This window comes from Oryx dammah, unplaced genomic scaffold (genome assembly GCF_014754425.2).
Source record: "Oryx dammah isolate SB20612 unplaced genomic scaffold, SCBI_Odam_1.1 HiC_scaffold_27, whole genome shotgun sequence".
Classification (NCBI taxonomy): Eukaryota; Metazoa; Chordata; class Mammalia; order Artiodactyla; family Bovidae; genus Oryx; species Oryx dammah.
The window spans coordinates 64861383-64883596 of NW_024070211.1; the positions used below are offsets into that span (position 1 = coordinate 64861383).

At 49.9% G+C, this 22214-nt stretch overlaps 1 protein-coding gene across 2 annotated transcripts in view; it reads right to left on the reverse strand.

The window, feature by feature from the left end:
- The window catches only part of STEAP3 (STEAP3 metalloreductase), a 46737-nt gene extending 25085 nt beyond the window's left edge, over positions 1 to 21652 (reverse strand). For both annotated transcript variants that reach the window (XR_005719048.1, XM_040228973.1), the window contains exon 1: positions 21582 to 21652. The gene's annotated coding sequence lies outside the window, so the exon portion shown is untranslated. The remainder of the gene's footprint in view (positions 1 to 21581) is intronic.
- Positions 21653 to 22214: the final 562 nt, after the last annotated feature.

Sequence of the window (22214 nt, forward strand, 5' to 3'; positions counted from 1 at the left end):
AAATTGAACATTCTTTCATGATAAAAACTCTCAACCAGTTAGATACAGAATTAGGAATGTACTTCAGTATAATAAAGGCCATATATGACAAGCTCACAGGTAATATCATATTCAATGGTGAGACGGTGAAAGCTTTTCCTCTGAGATCAGGGACAATACTAGGATGCCCACTCCTGGCCACTTCTATTCAACATAGTAGTGGAAGTCCTAGTTAGAGCAATCAGACAAGAAAAAGAACAAAAGACATCCAGATTGGTAAGGAAAAAATAAAATTGTCTTTCTTTGGAGTTGACATGATCTTATATATAGAAAACTCTAAAGACACCACCAAAAAACTATTAAAACTAAGAAATTAATCCAGTGAAGCTGCAGGATACAAAATCAACATGCAAAAATAAGCTGTATATATACCAACAATGAACTATCTGGAAAAGAAATTCACTAAACAGTCCCATCGGTTCAATTCAGTTTAGTTCAGTCGCTCAGTCATGTCCGACTCTTTGCGACCCTATGAATCACAGCACGCCAGGCCGCCCTATCCATCACAAACTCCCAGAGTTCACTCAGACTCATGTCCATTGAGTCAGTGATGCCTTCCAGCCATCTCATCCTCTGTCATCCCCTTCTCCTCCTGCCCCCAATCCCTCCCAGCATCAGGGTCTTTTCCCATGAGTCAACTCTTCTCATGAGGTGGCCAAAGTATTGGAGTTTCAGCTTCAGCATCAGTCCTTCCAATGAATACCCAGGGCTGATCTCCTTCAGAATGGACTGGCTGGATCTCCTTGCAGTCCAAGGGACTCTCAAGAGTCTTCTCCAACACCACAGTTCAAAAGCATCAGTTCTTCAGCGCTCAGCCTTCTTCACAGTCCCATACGGTACCACCAACAAGGACTTCCCTGGTGGTCCAGTGGTTAGGAATCTGCCTCCCAGTGCAGGGAGTGCTGGTTTGATCCCTGGTCAGAGAACTAAGATCCCACATGCCTTGGGGCAACTAAGCCCATTTGCCACAACAAAAGATCCCGTGTGTGCTGCAACTAAGACCCAGAGCAGCCAAATAAAACAAATAAATAAGTATTTTTTAAAGAATAAAATACTTTGGAATAAATTTAACCAAGGAGGGGAAAGATCTGTACACTTAAAACTATGGAACACTGATGAAAGAAATTGAAGAAGATGCTAATAAATTAAAACACTTTCAGATTCATAGCAATCTATACAAAAATTCCAATGACATTTTTCAGATATAGGAAAAAAAAATACTCAGATTCATACAGAACCACAAAAGGTCCCAAATAACTAGAACAATCTTGAGCAAGAAGAACAAAGCTAGAAGCATCATACTTCCTGATTTCAAATTATATTACAAAGCTTTAGTAATCAAAACAATATATTACTGACATAAAACAGACATAAACCAAAATAGCCAACCCAGAAATAAACCCCTGCATATATGGTCAAGAATATGCAATAGGGAAAGGACAATCTCTTCAATAAATGGCATTGGAAAAACTGGACATCCTCATGGAAAAGAATGAAAGTGGACCCATATCTCATATCATACAGAAAAATCAACTCAAAATGGATTAAAGACTCACACTCAAAAAAAACCCACAAGAACAAGACCTGAAACTGTATTACTGTCCTAGAAAAAAACTTGGGAAAAAGCTCCTTGACATTGGTCTTGTCAATGACTTCTTTAGATTTGACACCAAAAGTACAAAGATCAAAAGTAAAAACAAACAAGTTCAGTTTGACTACATCAAACTAAAAGGTTTTTGCACAGCAAAGGAAAAATCAACAGTCAACAACATGAAAAGGTAATCTGTGGAATGGAAGAAAACATTTGTAAATCATATATTCAATAAGGGGTTAATTTCTAAAATATTTAAGGAAATCATACAACTCAATAGTAAAACTCCAAGTAATCCAATTAAAAATGCAAAGGAATTAACAGACATTTTGCTAAGGAAGACATACAAATGGTCAACAAATATATAAAAAGATACTTAACATCAGTAATCAGGAAAATGTAAATCAAAACCTCATACCTGTTAGGATGACTAGTGTCAAAAAGTCAAAAGATAGTAAGTCCTTGGCACACATGCAGAGAAAAGAGAACCCTTCTGGGAGTTGGTGATGGATGGGGAGGCCTGGCGTGCTGCAATTCATGGGGTTGCAAAGGGTCAGAGACGACTGAGCGACTGAGCTGGACTGGACTGAACTGATGCACTGCTAGTGGGAATGTAAATTCGTACAGCCATTGTGGAAAACAGCACAGTGACTCCTCAAACTATTAAAAATAGAACTACCATATGATCCAGAAACTACTACTGAATGTTTACCAAAGGAAATAAGATCACTATCTTGGAGAGATCTGTACCCTGTGTTTATTGCAGCATAATTCATAGTAGACAAGATATGGAAACAACCTCAGTTTCTGTCCGTGGATGAATGGATAATGAAAATATGGTGTATGAGTACAATGGAATATTATTCAACCTTAAAAAAAGAAGGAAATCTTGATATTTGCATCAACATGATGAACCCATGGGACATTATGCTAAGTGGAATAAACCAAATACAGAAGACAAATACTGCATGACCCCACTTATATGTGGTTCTGAAAAATCCCAACTTAGAAGTAGAGAGTAGACTGGTGACTAGGAGAAATGGGGAGATATTGGTCAAAGGGTAGAGACTTTCAGTTATGAGTATGTTTGGGAGATCTAATGAACATTACGGTGACTACAGCTGATAACGGCGCACATTATTGGCGGGGGCGGGGGGGGGGGGTGTTGTAGGAATGAAGAAACCAGTATGTGTTAAGCATCCAGAACAGTGTTCTCTCAGCACTTAAGCCAGCACTGGGTGGGTGGTGGCTCTGGTTATGAAGCAGACCCTGGGTGCCAGCACTGTCCCAGCAGCAGGGATGAGGTGATGGAAGGATGCAGAGACCCTGCCAGTGCCTGTGCACCTGGGGAGAGGGGTGAGTGGTGACAGGGGCTTTGCAGGCAGTCTTAGATTCCCAGGCTAGCGTCAGGGATTTGAGCCAAGATAACTGTACATCCCTCCCTAGGGACTCCAGCTTTCCCTATGGCCAGTCGGGGCTTGGACAGGTACCCTGGGGTCTCCCTAGTCCCTGCCCCAGCCACCTGGAGATATCAGTGCCAGAGCAGGCTTTGTTCCTTCAGAGGGGAGAGTCACCACACTGAGCCTTCCAGGTCACCTTCATGTTTGCTAATGATTTGGAGGATCCCAAGCAGGTCCCCTCAAGAACGGAAGCCTCTCCTCTGGCTTTAGTCTCCCCTTCTCCTTCTCATCTCCTGAGCAACTACCACATGCTGAACACTCTTGGGAGCATAAAGATGAATAAGAAATGTTCCCCACTCTCCAGTGGTTTATAATTGCACGTGTCTGTGTGTGCGTGTTGGGTGATGCAGGAAAAGAAGGGATAGGGCTTCCAAAGGGGCAGCCAACGACAGCTTCACGGCACACACAGCCTCTGCTGGTCCTTGAAGAGCCCCGAGTGATCTACAGCCTCACAGTAAACATGAACCAGCCCAAAGAGAAGTCAGTGAGACCTGGACTTGGAATCCTGTCTGTGTTTATCCCCAGACTTAGCATCACGAGGTGGGAGGAAGTGTTCAGGGCTGGCACTCAAGCTTCACTGCTCAGAACCTCATTCATATTTGCTTCCCGTCAGGGATCTGAGGTGACGCAGCTGAAGCTGAGGGAAGCCACAGCCCCAGAGACCTGGGGCTGGTCCCAGTTTTGCCCTGAACTGACCCTGAGACATTGGAACATCTAGGGACCTATTAAACATCCCAGACTTGTTGTCCTCAGGGGCCCTGCTTTGAGCCTCAGGGTAAATGGAAACTAAACATGAAACACCTCCAAAGTGCTTCTTGCTACCAAAATGTGGTCCTTGGGACAGGAAAAGACCAGCCACCAGGGCAGAGGTGCTAGGTTCTGATCATAGCCATGCCCATTGCTCACTACCCAGGTGCTTCTGCACTTAAGTCCTCTTACCTTTAAAATGGGGACACAAATTGCATCTTCCTCCAAGGACTGTTGCGAGGGTGAAATTAGTTAATAAGAACTCAGAGCCACCTTTTCTGACTGGTGCTATGTGTACATGTACATGTGGGTGTGTGTATATCTATGTGCACTATCCTCTGAAATGCTTCATGGGCCTTTCAAAATTCTTCGGCCCTCCCACTGCCCAGCATGAGCCTGCAGCTGGCATGATGCTGGCAAGGGCAGGACATGTGGTAGGATCCTGGAGGCCCCAAAGGTCTAGCGGAGCCCCTGTTGCCTGTCCATGTGACCCAAAGGTGAGAGGGCCTAACCCTGCCTGGGCCCTGGCTCCCCTGCTATTCTGTTTACAGATCTGGGGGAGGTGGAAGGGAGGGGATCAAATTGCAGCTGGGTTGGAGCAGCTGGGGCCTGCTGCCTGCACAGACACACCTTCCCACCTCCCCTTCTCACACTGTGGACAGAACGACATGTAGGCCTGGTTGTGCAGGAATTGGCACAAACCACAGTTCCCAGTCCCCTCTGGGTCTCTGCCCTGCTTGCTGGGCCTCTCTTCCTTCCTGGCAGGGCCACAACATGGGTTGTTTGTGGCTGGGAGCCAGGCCTGGCCCACAGGCCTGCCTGCCAGCTTCTGTCTGCTCTCGGACATGCCTTCAGAGGTGGGCACTCAGGGCATGGACAGCGCTGCAGCCCCTTCTACACGGGTGGCACACGCCCGTCAGACCCCAGGGGCTGGAGCAGGCTGCAGCCACGAAGGCGCTGCTTTGGGGCTGGATGTGGGTGGGGGCGGGGGTGCCAGCTTGGCACCCTGCAGCTGGAGGGTCTGCAGGCCACCTGGGATGACACCCCCCCACCCCCAGGGCAGAGGCTAACTTAACTAACATTTCTGGCCTCACGGACTGCAAGAGGAATATGGCACAATTCTTGCCCTCAAGTGGCCCAAGTTGTGTTCAAGCTTTATTTTTAAATTTTAACATTAAATCTGGGGGGCACACATTCCTGTAATTCTATGTATGTGCTGTGCTAAGTCACTTCAGTCATGTCTGATTCTTTGTGACCCCATGGATTTTAGCCTGCCAGGCCCCTCTGCCCTTGGGATTCTCCAGGCAAGAATACTGGAGTGGGTTGCCATGCCCTCCTCCAGGGGATCTTCCTGACCCAGGGATCAAACCAGAACTGCTCTATTTATTTATAAATTAAGTATATTTTAGTATGATTTGTACACTCTAATGTTATACACAGAATAAATAATATATAAACACACATAAATGTAAAGAGATAAGGCTAAAAATTTAAACACAAACAGAAGCTCTAAGTTTTCTTCCCACTCCCAGGGATGATCCCTGACAACCCCTGGGGAAGTTTGCACCCTCCAGACACTGGGGTCCCCACAGAGTGACAGGCACAAGATGCAACTGAACACGGTCCCCTGGGAAAGGACCCTGCCAACAGACAGGGCAGCTGGGCAGCTTTCTGCAGGAGGTGGGCCTGAGCTGAGCCTTGAAAGATGCGCAAGTGAGCTCAGAAAAGTCTTCTAGAAAGATGAGCCTGTGTGAGAAAAGGCCCAGGAGCTGAAGAGCAGGGATCCACAGATGGCTCGTGGCCCTGGGGCAAAGGGTGTATGTACCCACAGCCAGCACCTAGGAGCTGGCAAGTCATAAATGAAAATGCAAATTCTTACCCAGAACTTAAACACACACACACACACACACACACACACACATACAAAACTAAAAAAGCATAGAGATGAAGAGCATGGCTTTCAGAGGCTGAAACTCTAGGTTTCATCCTGACAATTTCCTCACCAGTAGACACTGGACAAATTCCTTCAGTTTCCTCATCTGTGGAATGGTGGAAGACCGCCTGGCTTCCCTCAGTGGGCATGGGGTAGTTGAGCCCGGTACACACCTGGGACTTTGCCTGTGGTTAGGGACCTAGGGGGCTTCTCTAGGTCCTTGTCTGTTGGCGTCCCCATGCCTTGCCCCAGTCAGCTTTGGGAAGGTAGAGATCACCATGCTGTTCCACGGCCTGACTTCTAAAACCCAGCCTTGTGCCTGACACATTGCAGATGTTCCATGCGTATTTGTGACTAGAGATACATGTCACAGGAGCTTCCAGCTTCAAAACTTACCCTATTTGTCCTTTGGGGGCAGAAATCCTTCCAAAATGCAGTGCCTGCTTCAAGAGAAGGCAAGCACATCCTCACCCAGAACCCAGAGATCAACCTGAGCTGCAAGAAGGGATGTTCCCGAGTCTCATCTTGCTTTTTTAGAACTGTTATAGGCTTATCTCCTCCCTCACTGGCAGGGCATTTATCACAGCTGTCAGCCTGCTTGCCTCTTAATTAAAGCCCTCCCAGATCCTGCTAATTGGCTGTGGACAAGAAATACAGACAACACACGATCAAGAAAGTGAAAGGACAACCCACAGAATGAGAGAGCAATTTTGGAAGCTATATATCTGATGAGGGACTTGTTTCTAAATATATAAAGAACTCTTACAACTCAATATTAAAAAGACAGCCTATATAAAATTGGGCAAAGGATTTGAGTAGACATTTCTCCAAAGAAGATTTACTGGTTTTCAAGAAACACACAAAAAGATGCCCAACATGATCAGCCCCCAAGGAAAAGCAAATTACCAAGAAAACCATGAGGTATCACTTTATACCTACTAGGATGGCTTAACCAAAAAAAAAAAAAAAAGAGAGAGACAAAGATAAAAATTGTTAGTGGAGATATAGAGAAATCAAAACCCGCATCCACTGCTACTGGGAAAGTAAAATGGTACAGCCACTGGAGAAAAGAGTCTGGAAGTTCCTCAGAAATTTAAACATAGAGTTTCTATGTATTCCAGCAATCCCACTTCTAGGAACACAGATACCCTAGAAAAATGAAAGCATATATACACACAAAAATGCACATTCACAATAACCCCAGAGGAAACAACCCAATGACTGCCACTCATGAATGCATAAACAAAACGTGGTTCATGCCCACTGTGGAATAACATTCATAATGAAAAGGAATGAAGTACTAATACACTCGACAACACTCTGAACTTGGAGAATATTATGTTAAATGAAAGGAACCAGTCTCAAAAGGCCACATGTTGTATGATTCCACTTATAGGAAATGCCTAGAAACAGGCAAGTCTACAGAGACAGAAAGTGGATGATAGGCTGCCAGGAACTAAGCATGGGGGCGGGGGGTAAGGGGTTGGGAAAAGTCAAGAGTGACTGCTCACTGGTGCAGGGTTTCTTTTTTGGAGTGATGAAAATGTTCTAAAATTGATTGTGGTGTACAGCTCTATGCATATACTAAAAAACCACTGGGTGGCTTACTTTAAATGGATGAATTATATAGTACAGGAGTTATAGCTCAATAAAGTTGTTACAAAAAACCTGAGACACTACACAGCCTGTTACTATGTATAAACTAAGAGCAAACATGCTTTGGTGACAGTTTAAGGACTCCTCATGACTGAAGCGACTTAGCAGCAGCAGCAGCAGCATGAGTTAATACATAGATTTTGTGACATCAGTGTTGGTGATTCTGCAACCTTCCCAAGTTATCTTCTGCTGCTGCTGCTGCTGCTGCTAAGTCACTTCAGTAGTGTCCGACTCTTAGCGACCCCATGGACTGTAGCCTACCAGGCTCCTCCATCCAAAATTTGAGGTTTCTAAGCCCCAAGACATCTAGAAAAGTGAGGCTTATGTAGTCAACACTATAACTACTGCTGTAGGGGAGATGGTTGCTGTTGTTTAGTTGCTCAGTTGTGTCTGACTCTGCATCCCCGCGGGCTGTAGCCCACCAGGCTCCTCTGTCCATGGAATTTCCTAGGCAAGAATACTGAACTGAGTTGCCATTTCCTTCTCCAGGGGATCTTCCTGACCCCAGGGATCGAACCCATGTCTCCTGCATTGCAGGCAGATTCTTTACCACTCAGCCACCTCAGAAGCCCCAAAGGCAGATGGTACCACGGGCTAAACAGTCCTCTTGGCTTCTGAATGGGCCTTGCAGCTTTTGCCCACACAGCTACTTCTCTGCATTCCACCCTATGTCAGCAGACAGCTGTTCCAGAGCCACAGTGGATGGCCTGCAAGGAAGGGCGCTGAGGCCTGAGGCTCACCTACCAGCTCCTGGGATAGGTCAGCGAATAGGGCACATGTGTTCCAGCCAGAGGGGACAGGTAGGCGTCATCTGCTCCTCACCAAGTGGCTGAGGGTTTATATAAAGACCTACAGCTGGAAACTAGCACACAGTTGCCAATCTGCCTGCATTAGGTCCAATACATTCATCTTTCCCCACCAAACTCATCCTTTCCTTAATTAGGCAGAAGATCGGCCCCTGAGAGCCATCAGTGGTCATTGGGAGGTTGCCTAGCAGAGTGTGGTCTCGTAAAACATCTGGATTTACTCAGGATCAGTTACCTTAGGAAAACGCAAAGTGGGCCAGCAAGAACACAGGCAATTATGGGGTCATATTTCAGCTGCACCACTTACGAGCTGGGTGGCTTTGGCAAGTCACTTTACCTCCCTGAGCCTCAGTTTCTTCATCTGTACAATGGAGTGATGTCACTTACTTTAATGAACATAGTAAGGATTATGAGTGAGTGACTGAGTGAAGTCGCTCAGTCGTGTCCGACTCTTTGCAACCCCATGGACTGTAGCCTACCAGGCTCCTCCCTCCATGGGATTCTCCAGGCAAGAGTACTGGAGTGGGTTGCCATTTCCTTCTCCAGGGGATCTTCCCAACCCAGGGATCGAACCCAGGTCTCCTGCATTCCAGGCAGACGCTTTAACCTCTGAGCCAGTTTGGCCCCAGTAAGGATTATAGGAGGTAGCAAAGTGCCACAATCTGAGCCTGTTAAAACTCATATGAGTTTCATGTTGTTCCTCTCTGCCTAGGATTTTTAAAAATCTTTGATCTGTGTAAAGCAGAAATAAATGCACCTAAATCAATAAACGGTGTTCTCTGCTGAACGGAAAATTTTACTCTAAAGTTTTCTAAAAATATGCTCTGAGATAACGGTCTGGATATCTGCACACACTTCTAAGACAATTGGAGGAAAAGTCATGCTGCTCTTTGGGGCTCAGGAAGAGGTAACAGGGGGTGGTCGAACAGGGAGGGGTACAGTGGAGAGAGGCTGGTGCTCAGGGGAAGGGCACCAAGGGTGGTCTGGGACCAGGCTTTGCTAGTCTCAGCACCAGGCTCCCTCCCAGGGATGGAGCTCAAGTCACTGGTGTTGACAGGCCACCAGCAACCCTTACCAGCTACCCCAGCTCCTGGATCAAACCCCACCAGCAGCCACTCTGCCTTCATGGTCTTTGAGAACAGCCCCTTTGCACTGACAGGATCTCTCTTTCCTGCCTTTGTCCTCCCCAGACTCCAAGGGCAAGAAGAGTCAAATTCACTTCTGCAATCCCAGCACTTAGCCCAGAGCCTAGCATGCATTAGGTCAATCCTGAGCTACACTTGAGTCATCTGCAGGGCTTGGTAAAACATACTGCTGGGTGGGACTTCCCTGGTGGTGAAGAGTCTGCCTGCCAAGGCAGGGAACATGGGTTTCAACCCCTGATCCAGGAAGATCCCACATGCCGTGGAGCAACTAAGCCCATATTCTACTGCAACTACTGAGCCCACGCGCTGCAATTACTGAAGCCTGAGGCTAGAGCCCGCGCTCCTCAGTGAGAAGCCACCGCAATGAGAAGCCCATGCACCACAACTACGGGAAAGCCAGCGAAACAACGAAGACCTAGCATGGTCAAAAATAAATAAATAAACCTATATATGTATTAAAAAAACAACCGTACTGTTGGGCAGCACTTCCCTGGTGGTTCGGTGGTTAAGAATCAGTCTTTCAAAGCAGAGGACGTGAGTTCAATCCCTGGTCAGGGGAACTAAGATCCCACATGCCACGGAGGAACTAAGGCCAGGAGCTGCAACCACTGAGCCTGCACACCATAACTAGAGAGTCCGTGCTCCGCAACAAATGATCCCAAGTGCCCCACAGCCAAAACAAAAACAAAAACAAAAACCTACTGCTGGGCTGCATCCCCAGGACTTTTGATGCTACTGGTCCTAGGACCACAGGCTAAAAACACTGCAGCAGATGCTCACAAAAGGTCTGTGTGAGGGGCGAGTGAACTGATGAATCACTCGCATGTAAGAACCACTCCCGATCTGTCTTCTTCCTTGAATTCTTCTAGTCAGGCCTAGCCTTTAGGCCACTCCTTCATAAAGCCTCCCTGACCCCTGGGACCCCAGGTATCAGTAACTCTTCGTATACGCCTCTCTTATGCACCCCATCCCTGCACACACCTTGGCCTCCCAAAGCTGGCTCTTTCTGGTAAAGAGAAGGCAGTCAAGGCTATGGTGGCATTGCCCACTTGGCCAATGAGGCCAAACTCTCCAGGCAACCTGTTCCCATGGCTCCCTCCCCATCCTGTGTGCGGGTCACCAGGTCTACAGCAGGGGGTCACCTCTCCCACTGAGGGAGAAGAGAGTAGTGAAACCAGGAGATCACACAGAGCCTGTGGACCCAGGAGCCCCCAACACTTCAACTGGGGTGATCTCCCCAGAAGACTTAGTTTCCTGTAGGACCAAGAATTCAGATGGCCTGAAGTCATATCCATATCCATGTACTCTTTCACTGCCAGGCCTGGAGGAAATGCTCACTTGCACAGTTCATCACTAGCCACCATCAGCACAGAGGCAGGAGGGCGGTCAGTGCTGCTTGCAAGGGGGACGGAGGAAGTCCCGGGGGTCAGCACCAAGGCCAGTGGTGTGAAGCAGGGAAGATGCTAGCAAGGGGCCCTTGCTCACAACCCCAGGGGCACCATTTACATTGTGATCCATGCAAACAGTGCCCTCTGGAGTTGTGCAGTGCACATCCTGTGCGGTTTTATGTAAAGGTTGGTCCTGCCAACCCTGGTCTGAATACCCACCGCATACCTAGCAGGTGTTCTGGCTGCTGCTGCTGCTAAGTCGCTTCAGTCATGTCCGACTCTGTGCAACCCCAGGACAGCAGCCCACCAGGCTCCCCTGTCCATGGGATTCTCTAGGCAAGAATAATGGAGTGGGTTGCCATTTCCTTCTCCAGGTGTTCTGGCAGGTGTCCGCTTGAGGCTCTTAGGGGAAAGGTCGGCTACACCCTGCAGCCAGGAGAAAAGTACTTGAATGAGGGCGTGCCCAGCACTATGGGAGTCAGGGAGGAACGCATGCCTCTGCCCAGTGAGGTCAAGGTGCTGGCATGTGGAGGCAGCCAGCTCCCTATGGACTGGTTAAGCCAGCCAGGTTGGAGGCTGTCAGGCAGCGGCAACTGAATCTGCCGCCTCAGCGATGGGGGTTGGATGGCTTCTCGCTTTCCAGGGACACTTGGTGCAGCAACTCGTGGGGCCAGATGGGTCTTGTGGCTGGCTGCTGCCTCCACCCTTTCCCCTTGCCATATGTACATTTGCACATCCAGAAATGGGGCCACCTGGCCCTGGGGGCTCCCCTGCCTCTGGGGAGGATAGAGGAATGGAAAGGGCAGGTCCCCAGACTTTCGCCAAGCAGTTCAGCCTGCCTCACATGGCCAGATTCTTGGGTTTGCGGTGCAAGTTTCCTGGCTTTGCCCAGCTGATGGGCCACATTCTCCAGGAAGCCTCTGGAGTGCCTGACCCTGACCCTTAGGGGCCTCTTCCTCTGAACTCTTAGGGACAGTGGGACTCAGCCTCCACTCTCCAACTGCTCTGTGTGGGGATGGTTGTCACGCCACTCCATCCCAACCACCTGCCACAGGCCAGCTCCACACAGAACTCTGACTTTCGTTAGAAGTCTCTGAAAGCTCAAATAACTGGTCCGAGCGGTCCTGGGAGCACCTCCAGGCTTCCTCCTGGGCCCTGAAGGACAGGGGCACCTTGTGCTCCGTGCCTCAGTCTGCATTCCTGTCACATTACCATTGACCACACATACCGGCTTGCTCGTTTATCACCCCGCCAGACTAGGGGCCACTTTGGACTCATGTCTGTGACTCTAGATTGGTCTGGGGCCTAGCACCATGTAGGTGCTCAATCAGTGTTTGTCGTTTGGATGACTTAACTGCTAGATTCTGTGCCCAAGGGCAGAGTGTGCTTGGGAATGAGCCCTGGCTGTTATCCCAGCACCTAGCTGGGGTCCTCCTCTACCCAGAGGGGATTAAATCACATGATGAGTTTTGAAGTCCTACTGTAGCTTGCTTATACTGTTAGAACTGGCCAGACATTTCACTGTTTGATGAACTTAGTAACATAGAAGACCAATGCATAGCTGCACTCACACACTGCAAAGAAACAGAATGGTGCAGTTCAGCTCGTGCAACTCTGGCCAAAGTAGGAAATCAAACACCACATCTGAGGCACAGCAGGCTGCAGCCTGGTAAGGACAAACCCGGGGAAGAAGGCTCCAGGGATGCTGGGCCAATGGCTCCAAGGTCCATGAATCTCAGCCAGGAGGAAGCAACCATTCAGAGCGATCTGCCCTCTCCATCAGGGAACTGTACCTGGGGCAGGTGAGGCACAGCTGTGGCTTCTGGCAGATGAATTCCTTGAAAGTGAAAGTGAAGTCACTCAGTCGTGTCCGACTCTTTGCAACCCCATGGACTGTAGCCCACCAGGCTCCTCCATCCATGGGATTCTCCAGGCAAGAACATTGGAGTGGGTTGCCATTTCCTTCTCCAGGGGATCTTCCCGACCCAGGGATCAAACCCAGGTCTCCTGCAATGCAGGCAGACGCTTTAACCTCTGAGCCACCAGGGAAGCCCTTCGATGAATTCCTTGGCTTTTCCCAATCAAGACCCACTTGGCCAATGGTCTTGACTCGGACATCCTTCCTTATGCTTTTTCCTGATCAAGTCATAGACTTAATCTCTGTGCCTGAAAAGTCTTTTCCTTCCAAATGACAAAATTCAAGGTCCAGCAGAAAGGCCATTCCTCTGTGAAGCCCTCACCCTACCTCCTCTTTGAGGCAGGATTAACCTCCCTCCCCTGGTCCCCTTCGCTCCCTGTAGCATGCTAACAGGATGGAACCAGCATACAATGGTAGGAACTTTCTTTGAGAGGCCCAAGGGGTGGATGGTGGTGGAGTTCCCAGCCTCCTTAAATCTCCATCGCCCTTCCCCATGTGCTAATGTTAATATTAAAATGAATACACTTTGATATGAATAATTCACATCTCCCAGTCTGGTAAAGTGAATATAGCTCCTACAAAATCTTTCCCATTTTATAAAGCTGAAAGAGACAATCTAAGTACAAAGCCGGCTAGTTGTTATGCAAATAGATACGGTTTTCAGGGAAGTCCCCTAGTTCCTCCTTCCCTCCACATGACTGCCCCTAAAGCCATGTCATGTAGAAATCCTGGTCTTCCCAGGGCTATGAGGTCTGCCAGCCCTTCCCTACTGAGATGCAGCTGGGAAGTCACAGCCCAGTACCCAGCAAGTGTCTGGCAGATGCCACATCAGCAACAATCAGGAGTCAAAGAAGAGACGATGAGCTGGGGTCTGACTCACACAGTGGAGAGACTTTAACTGTGGACTTGTACACTCAGGGTATCACTGCTCCCATGTCACAGATGAGAAAACCGAGGTCAAGTTAGGACTTCCTGAGGGCCCCTAGATGGCTCTTGCCCTAGCCCCATCCAGTCCTGCTCATGCACATGGATATGAGTAATAGCCAGTCATCTGGTCTACATGGGGCTCTGAGGTGGTCTTGGCTTCCTCTCCACTCTCCCTCTGCCCAGCTGAGCTGCCCAAACTCATACTTTCCAATCTCTCATTCTCAAGTTGTTTCTGCAAATCCAGGGCTGCCCTCTGTCCTAGATTCTAAACCACAGCAGCACTGGCCCTCCCTCCCTGATCTCAGGTTGAGGGGCCGAGGGGGCAAGAAGGAGGTGCTACCTGTGTCTAGTTGCTCCCCCCCAAACCCCCACAGCTGACCTGACAGCAGACAGCATAGAAGATGCCATCTCAAGGACAGGTTTAAAAGCTGGGTCACAGACACACACATCTAATTGGTGCATTTCTATTTTTTTTTCTGCAGGCATTTTCCCTTTCTGATGGACTCTAACAAACATTTTACTGTTATATTTCTTGTAATACTGCCTGGAATCATTATTTAGACATCATTAAAAAATCATTATATTTTTAAAAGGAAGGCTGAGAAGTTCCTACGGAAGAGAATAACAGAAAGCAGGGATGCGTGCACACGCATACACACACAACGCTGTACACACACAAAGACACACATATACAAGTTTGGTTGGACAGAAAAGAGAGGTTTATCACCACACCGCCTGCAAAACAGAAGTGAATGAAAAATTTATAGGGCTTTTTACAAACATTTAGATTGTTGAAACATTCTAAAAAAATCCGGTTCGACTATTTACAGCAGCAGTTCTCTGATAAACCAACCCAGAAGTGGTTACTAATAAGTAAAATTTACAATTCCCAAATGGACCTGCCTTCCACAGAAATATATCATAAACATTAACCTTTTTTTTTTTTTTTAACACACCAGAACCCACAAAGCCAGTGCTCACATTAACTGAAGGCACTGTGTGTGATAAATCCTTGACCCCTTTACTTTGAAAAGGTTTCTGACTTAATGTGCTGATGATAAGATTTCCCATTTTGGCAAGAACATCACCAGATGGTGCTCTTTGGTGCCAGTTCTAAAACAGGGGCTCCCCGAGATGCTGGGTTACACTCAAGCAGACCAGGATTGGAGGGGCTGGAGAGAGGGCCCCACATGCTGCCCAGGCCATGTGGCTTTGCACCCTATAACCAGACTCACCCACGACAAGCCGATGCGAGGGTCTGACGCACGCGTCCCTTGACAGCCCCACTGTGATCTGGCCCCCCGTTCTCCCTGGGGTCTCCCCGTGACTTGTAAGCTGCCTGACTTTGGCTTGGAACACAGAACTCAGGCGGATGCTCAGAAGGCGTGGGACTGCCAGGAGCTTGGACAGCCGGGCTGCCACCTCCTCAGCCTGCACTTTGGTTCCCGGCTGCAGGGAGTGAACGGGGTAGTGACTGATGCTTGGTTTCAGAGTGCACTGCGAGCGAGTGGCTCTGGCCTGATACTTCCTGTTTAGAGAGGAAACCTCACTGGTGATAATTAGTGGCTCAGACTCAAGTCTCTTTGCTACAGGAACTGAGGCAGGACAGCCAGCAGAACCCAGGATACATAAAATGAATAAATGTCATCCAACGCAGGGCAGACTGCCTCACCACAGGAGTGTGTGTGTGAGAGAGAGAGAGAGATGCCTTTACTTCTCAGATACAAAGCCAAACGTAATGGCTGCAGAAAATGGCAATTTACCAATTGCTGCAGGGGGTAATTTATTGCAATCACTGTGGTTGTCATTGGCTTAGTGATAATTCTCTCTACATTCGGTGCCAACAAGGCTTCACAGTCATCTTTACTCGCTAGTTGGTGCCTCTCTCCGGTGGGGAGACAGACAGAGAGACAGACAGAAGGGCGAAGAGAAAGACAATACTGTCCAGAGGACATAGCCTGGACGGGGAAGGCCTGCCTGTGCAGTGACCCTGGAGGCCAGGCCGCACCAGCAGCACAGGGGGAGGCCAGAGGTGTGGAAGCTTTTGTATCATTGAAGTAAACTATGCCAAGTTCAGTCTTACGACAAGTACTTTTGATTGTTTTCAACTTGTTGGAAAACTGGTGATTTTGGGAAACTAGCTCTGAGGAACCATGGGCATCTGGGTCTTTGATGACCAGAATACACACCCTGTTCTCCAGACAGGTTTACTCATTACCAGCAACAGGTCAGGGCCTGAATGGTTCTCTGCTAAGGCTCCTCTGTCTCACCCTGTGGGCAGGGAGGGGCATTGTGGAATGTCTCCAGAGTCCAGCCTAGACAGCAATGCACAGACTGACTTTCCCCTGCTTAACTCATCTGCCACCCCTCCTTCAGTCCCCGCTGCTCCCCTCTTCTGCCAGTGCCGTCACCTCCACCTGAAGTCTTGACTTCTCCTGTCCATTGACACTCCTCTTCCCTGAAGATCTAGCCTGAGCCCTTGGGCATGCAAGGCACCTCCAGAAACCCCCCCACAGCTCCCCACTCATCTCCCTCATTCTGAATACAGAAGCAGCTGTCCTCATGCGGAATCTAGTTAGACAGATCTAGGTGTGAATTCAGGTTTGACCGTGTACCAGCTATGTGACCTTGGGCAGGCTACTTTCCTTCTCTGTTCTGATGGTTAAGTAAAACAGAAAGCATGAAAGCTCCCAAACCTACATCTTACAACTGCTATTTCGTACCCCTGGCCTGTGTTCGCTGTAGGCCACTGGCCACATGCAGCCCTGGACTCTTTCCCTTCCGCTGCCTAGGAGCATTTTGTATCCTCATTTGGCTTCCCAGTTGACTGTAAGTTCCCTGAGGGCTCTCCACTCCTGTGTACCTACACAGCCCCTGTCAGGAAACCACACTTCCTTCTGAAAGCAAACCCTCCAGGCATGAGCAGCACCCCATGGTTCCAGCTGTGATGCCCTGCCCCCTGGGATTCTCCCCAAGCCCCTAGTTGTGTCCTGAGCTCCCCCAATCTTGTGATTCCCCCTCCCTTCACATGTCACACACAGCCATGCCAGATCAGAATGTTCTAGAAGAGCTGTAGCAAAACTTTGTTGTTGATTAGTCACTCTGTCATGTCTGACTCTTTGTGACTCGAGGGACTGTAGCCCGCCAGGTTCCTCTGTCTATGAGATTTCCCAGGCAAGAATACTGGAGCAGGTTATCATTTCCTTCTCCAGGGGATCTTTCTGACCCAGGGGTGAAACCCCCGTCTCCTGCATTGCAGGCAGATTCTTTACCATTTGGGCCACAAGGGAAGTCCACAGCAAAACTACGAGAGGACAAAGGCTGCCAAGCCAGAACTCACAGAGCAGTCAGATTTCCAGCCTCCAGCCTTCTAATCTAGGAACACCAGGAGGGCAGGGCTTTCCCAGATCGAACCCCCTGAACTCTCATCACAACCCTTGGCCACCTGGCTCAGCACGTCTTGTTTCTTCCCTAAAAATTCCAGGCACCACCTGATTTCCAGCCAGTGTGGAGCCATCTCTACAGACAGCCACAAAGGGCCTGCTCGACCTCCAGGAGAGGCTCAGCCCCACACCAGGTCATGGCTCATTTGCCAGACCCCCACCCCACCGTATCTATGCAATACTGACCCATGTACACGTCTGGCTGGGCACCTGGGCTTGGCACAAAGCTGTTTGATTCAAAAGGCCCATTGGGGTGACTCCACAGGCACTGTATTTGGCCAGCCTGTCTTTCACAAAATCTACCTGGAGGGCCCATCTCAGGGCCACCTGAAGCCCCTTAACATCCTCAGCTGTCAGCACTGAATGATTCCCCTTCAGAGAGACCTTCATCCCAACAGCAGGGCATGCTGTCACCTCCCCAAGCCCACCAGTCAAATCACAGGCCTCCCCTCTCCACAGCCTGACAGCCACCAGAGGCACTGGTTGCTACAATCATGGGTCCTCCCATCACGGACGGCACACAGGCTCTGGGAAACATGCCGTCTGCACTTGAACCAAGACAGCCTACTCCCCAGGGAAGACTTAGGAGGCCCATTCACCAGTCCATAAACTCCTTTATATTTACCTGGACTGATTTGATAGTCTTGAGACTGCATTTTTCACAGTTTAATCTCCTAATTGGTTAGCTCTAAAAGGCTTAAAAATGTGCGGTGTGCTTTGACCCCACCTGGATCTCATTAAGCCGAAGCTGGGGTGAGAAGTTACTGCCTGATTGCAGAGCAATTAGGGCTCACCTGTTGCCCGTTTGCCAGATGACAATGGTGACTGATGAGGACAGACTGATTGGAAAGAGTTGAGCATCAGGTAATTCTCCAGTGACAGTGTTCCATACCTGAGGACGGGGGAAATCTTTTGCTCTGGGTTGAAGAGACAATGCAGGGGTTTATGATTCTGCATAAATTTGCAGCCACTGATCCCGCCGGGGCCGTGGTCAATACCTCCAGCTCAGGGAGGAGCCATCTCTGGTTTTGAATCCTGGCTCCCTCGCATTAGCTGTGGAACCTGGGCTTCAGTTCTCCCACTCATATTCAGAAATAAGTGGAGGGTGTTGGCTTTCGTGTGATTATAAATGACAGCCTACACTCATCCTGCTAGAAGTAGGACTCAAACCAGTTCCTGAGTGCCTGACACCACGTTAGTGCTCAGTAAATGTTGAATGAAGAAACAATTAGGCAAAATTTGGACAAGCAGTTATAGTCAGTGGTTAGGGGAACAAATGTGCTGTCAAAAGAATGGAGTCTCATGTGTTCTTGGGAAAGTCACAGGGCTGAGAGAATAGCACTGTCTATTTCATAGGACAGTTGGAAGGTTCAAGTGTGCTCACACCTATAACATGCTTGGCACGTGGGGAGCTGACTATTCACTGATGATGACGACTGCATTTCAGTTATGAAGTGGTGCTCACTGCATGCCAAGGGCATGAAGGGCTGACATGCAGAGGCCTGGGAATGGCAGATCAGGTTGGACAGGTAGGTGGGCCCAGCTCTGGGGCACAGATAGGAGGAAGTGAGCCTTCTGTAGCCAAATGTTTGAAAACCACCAAGTGTGCCTTGTCTTCCCACCCCTTGCCTTCCCACCTCCAAGTTCTGTAACCCAAACTAAATTGGGGCCTGGGCTCAAGACCAGGTCTGCGACAGAGAAGGGGACCACGGAGGCCATGCCCTAGTGAGCTGAGGGGTTCAGACAAGAGGAGCAATGAGCCTGTAAGGTTCCCGGCTGCTTTTCACTCAAACCCTGGGAGAATGGGAAGGGGTCTGATATTTATTGTACTCCTAAACCTCAGCACTATCACACAGTGCATCCTCCCCCAGCAGGCACTATTGTTCCTGTTTTATAGGAATATCAGGTCCCAAGCCCTTAGCAAGGTCTTGTAGATGAAACAGGTTCAGAGAATGGAGGCCGTGCTTTAGGCCACACGGTAAAGGGCTGTGCTGAAGGCAGGCACCCTCCTCTATAGTCAGCCACTCCGCTGTTCAGGTTTGCAGCTATGGACTTTAGTCCTTACATTTCCCCTTTTAACTATCTGAAGCCCTGCCCAACACTCTGATATATCCTGCAAGGGAAAGGCCCAGAGTTAAGGACAGAAAACTTGGAGGGGAGAGGAGTTCATCTGTTTGGCATCTCTAGGCCAAAGAGGGCATACCTATGGTCCCAGTGTGACCAGGCCGGGTCCTGGGGAGCTCAACAAGCTTGAGGCTGTCTGTCCAACCCTCCAATGAACAAATGGCCTGGCCCAAGCTCCCTGCAAACTCTGAGGCCACGGTCACCACATGCCAAATCCAGGCCTTCCTCCCCCAGGCCTGGCTGAGGTCACTTGTCCATCATTCAAGGCCTCTTTCAGGAAAACTTTTCTATCCCAGGGATAGCCCCTGACCCACGAAGTCCATTCATCCATCAGACATTGCTTAAGTGTTGTAGGGGAAAGTCAATTGACTCCATGTTGGATCTATTTCTTTGACTTGCTTTTCATCGCTTTTGTTATTATAATCATACGTTAGGGCCTGCCTCAGAGAACCCTGTCCCTCTGCCTGACTGTTAATCTAGAGTGCCCTTATTCAGCTCCTAGGGAGATAATCTGACCTGTGCACCAGTGAATGGCTGTAAGAAAGATGAGAATAGCATATCCCTTTCCCAAGGCTGGCCATTCCCAGAGATGTTTTGCAAGACTGATGGCCTTTTTTACTTTACTTCCTCATTGCCTCTATTCTGCATTTTTGCCTTAGTTCCTCACTGCAGCTCTCTCTGGTTCTATAAAAGAACCTAGCACCCAGACCCCACAAGATGGTTTTTTGGAGATATTAGTCTGCCATCTTCTCAGTCAGCCAGCTTTCCAAATAAAGTCTATTCCTTGCCTCAATACCTCGTCTCACGGTTAATTGGCATATTGTGTGGAGAGCAGAGTGAACTTGTACTTGGTAACAAAAACACCTGCTCCAAGCTGGCCCCTCTGGAGGCCACTGGGGATACAGATGACAGTAGAGATGACTTAGATATTGTCTCAGCCCTCCAGGCGCTCCTGACTAGATGCTAGCGGGGTTCACTCTGCAAAATTGGACTCGGCCAGCTGTGGGTAGGACCTTGTTGTTGTTTAGTCACTTAGTCATGTCTGACTCTTTTGCGACTCCATGGACTGTAGTCTGCCTGGCTTCTCTGTCCGTGGGATTTCCCAGGCAAGAATACTGGAGTGGGTTGCCATTTCCTTCTTCAGGGGATCTTCCCAACCCAGGGATGGAACCCACGTCTCCTGCATTGGCAGGTGGATTCTTTACCACTGAGCCAACAAGGAAGACATAGGCATCTGTATTTTTAAGAAACCATGCAGGTGACCGAGGGTCATGTCCAGGTAAGACTCTTTGGTCTTGTGGATTTTCTGGCCCCTCGCCTGGGATTCTTCAGGCTGCCACAGTCCTCTGAGAGCATGACCTATCTCTCCCAGTAGTAGCATCCTCTTGGCTCTCAAGTCAGATAAATTTGTGTACAAATCCTACTTTTGCAACTTAGTACTTGTGTATCCTTATAAAATATGCATGCTGTCAGAGGCTCAGTTTCCCCATCTTAAATGAGATAATGGTGCCTTTCCATACTGAGGATTAACTGGAATACTGTGAGCAAAGGAAGAATTCTGGTGTAGATAATGCACAATAAATGTCTGCTATTAATCATATCATCACTGGACTCTGATGGACAGAAATACTTCCCTGTATTTCCAGGATCCCTATCTGCAGCCTGTGTCTCAGAGGCAGCCTTGGAAACCTCTGAGGCCTCTCCCCAGAGTCCTCTGCCGGGGCTCCAAGACCTGTCTGCATTTTCTCTGAGGACCCAGCCTCCTGGTCCTCAAAGGACATACTAACTCGTCGTACCCTCCGCTTCATCTAACCCAGAGTGAGCAAAGTTCCAACCACGCCTCTCTGGGCAGCCTGCCCCCAATTTCGCGGAAACCGGTAAGTTTGCCAGGCAAGAGCTCCGCGGGCAGAGGACACTGGTCAGCCCAGCCTCTTCCCGGTCAAGGTCGGGAGCCCCCGCCCCTGCCGCCTGCCCCACCCGGGGCAGGCACAGGGCTGGGAGGCCTGGCGAGAAGATCCCGCCCAGCGCTCCGGCGCTCCCCTGAGACCGCGGGCGGTAGCAGCGGGGAACGCGGGACCGGTGGACTCGGCGGGTCCGCGGGGTGGGGCGCCGGACGCAGCATGCCAGGGAATTAGCTAGGTCCCTTCAGTCCCGACCCCGGCGCTGCGCGCACCCGGCCTTGCCCACCTCGGGTGGCGCACGAGGTTGGGAAGGAAGGTACACAGGGAGTGGAGGACCCAGGACCTGGGTTCGCTGCCGCCGGGCACACGTGGCTGGGTCCCAGTCGCCCAGGTTTCCTGCATGCTTGGGGCGGCCCAGGCGCAGGAGGCTACGGGGCAGCCTCCGGGGCCGGGGTCCCTGGCAGGGCGCAGCCCCGCGGCGACCTGGGCGAGGGGCCACTCACCTTTGAGGCCCGCCGCTGCTCGGAGCGGCGGCAGCAGAAGGTCCGCGGCGGCGGAGGCGGTGGCCCGGCCCGGAGGCTCCTCCTCTCCCGGTGCCCCGCCCGCCTGCGGGGCAGGACCTGCGGGGGAGGAGGCCGCCCGCCTGCCGGCTGCTGTGCTTATCTGGCTTGGCCACCTCCCCCGGGACCGCAATCGGGGAGCTGCAGGGTCCTCGGTCCTCGATCCCCGCCGGGTCCTGGAGCTCCAGCCGTGGTAGTGGGCGGCAGGGACAAGCGACGCGACCCTCCCCCGGCCTAATGTTCCTAAACTTCTGGAACTACACCTCTGTCTCCCTCATTAAAGTGGGCAACTCTTAACACGGACAAGCAGGGCGTCTGGAGTCCACAGTAACTTCTGGGACCGGCTGGCTCCCTTCATCCGAGGGACACCTCAAATCCACGTCCATTTCATAATGCCAGGTTAAGTGGCAGGCCAAGTTCACACAGGTGGGAAGATGCCAAGGCACCAGTTCAACCTGGCTTCCTTCCATCTTGCAAGGGGCGCAGCAGCAGAGGCCCCCTCCTCCACTGGGCTGCATCCAGGCCTCCGTCGCTTCCGTTGCTCCTCTGTCCCTGGTCTACCCTTAGCGTAGACCT